Genomic DNA, 1,880 nt, shown 5'->3' on the forward strand with positions numbered 1-1,880 from the left:
CGGTGGTCGCGGCTAGGGGTTATGACAAATCGTGGTCCTGCACGGACGTCTGTGTGTGCTTTGACAGCTGAAGAGCGCGTCGACCGCGCCAACTCACGCTTGCGGAAGCCGAGCAGGGGCCGTGAAAGGTCTGAAATCAGACAAATGCGTGACTTCACGATCATGTGGACAGGATGTGGAGGGGGGGGGGGTGTACCTGCGCACGTGTGCTGAGTTATTTTGCGAGCGGATCTGTAGGCTCTGCTATGCGTTATTTGGATAGTTTACGAGGACTGAGCGTATCTACACATCAGTGCGAAGAATTGAAGCGTGCGCACGAATAACGCTGTATGGACATTTTGACATTTCGTAGAATCGCGTGGAATAATGCTGTATACGGCAGTCTGCGTCGCCTGATGTTATTAATTGACATGTTGACCGTCCGAGGGCAGCACTAAACAGCGACGAGACGCGCACAGTTTTCGCGGCTCTGCGCGAGCAATGCTGTATGTTACAAGAATGGCGGAGTGCAGCAAGGTGACGCTTACCGCAAGTCGTTTGAAACGTGCAAATAATGCACGGAAATGGAAAATTAACGTTGCTAGTTGGTAGTATATTAAGAGGAAAGGACTTCGTGATGCTGGACTGGAACATAAATCACGAAAAGGAAAGGTAGTTCCTGCGAAACAGCCTCCAACACAGGTGAGTGGAATAATGATGTATGGGTTTTGTAAAAAGGTGTATGTCTTCAGAGAAGCATATGTGTCCTGTAAAGCGGCGACGTGCCCTGTAGAGTACGTGGCTCTAATGACACGTTATGTGTATCTTCTGAAAACATTACAGTAAAAGTATGTAACGTGAATGAAATTAACCACAGTTCTGTAGTTATCATTGGCGAAAAAACAGAATACTCAGTCTGAGTAATGCTATATTATTAAAAGAGCATGTGAAATTTGATAATCTAGTTGAATATTAGGCAGTAATAGTGATTGTTTTCGTGATTCATGATCGTGTATACTATGCAGAAGTGTGCTCAAAAGAAGGTTGCAAGGACATAAACCTGGAAATGAAGTTAAAGCTGTACGAAGAATGTCATGCCTTAAAATACGATGAGCAGTCCATATACTTAATAAAATCCATGGAAATAGGCGTGCCAGTCAGGCGCAAGACAGGTAAGATAGACGATACTTCATGGAAACAAGCTACTTTCAAATAAAACGTTTACTGAAAAGAAGTGTGTCAAAAAACATTGCTTGACATATTCTCCATCACCCAGCGACGAATACAGGCTCTGCAACGTAAAGTAAAAGGTGGAATAACCACTCCTAAAGACGGTAGAGGAAAACATTGGAATAGGCCACATGCCATATCAAATGATGACAGGGATCTTATTCAGCAACACATATCGAGTTTCCCAAAGCAGATGAGCCATTACAGCAGGAATAAATCCTCAAAAGAATGTCTGCACACCGATCTCAACCTCTGTAGAATGTATCGGTTGTTTACCGAAAAGTTTCCTGATAAGTCAATAAGCAGGTCATACTATCAAAGTGTGTTTCAAACAGATTTTAATCTGCGTTTCGGAACACCTAGATCAGATACTTGCAGACTGTGCGATTTGTTGTTTAACAAAATGATTGCAGCTTCAGATGAAATAGAACTGCACAAAATCGAAATTGAGAGTCAGTTGCATTATTCAAGGGCAGACCAAGCATACAAAGCCCTAAAAAACGATACGGAAATAGCTAAGAAGAATAACAATATACATGTTATACGTGTTGACCTACAACAGGTTTTACTTTGTCCTACATTGACTCATTCCACGGTATTCTACCAGAGACAGCTGTCGTCGTATAATTTCACGATTCATGACATTGGTACTGGAAACATCACCGTAAATT

This window comes from Schistocerca americana, chromosome 3, assembly GCF_021461395.2.
Source record: "Schistocerca americana isolate TAMUIC-IGC-003095 chromosome 3, iqSchAmer2.1, whole genome shotgun sequence".
In the NCBI taxonomy this organism is placed as follows: domain Eukaryota; kingdom Metazoa; phylum Arthropoda; class Insecta; order Orthoptera; family Acrididae; genus Schistocerca; species Schistocerca americana.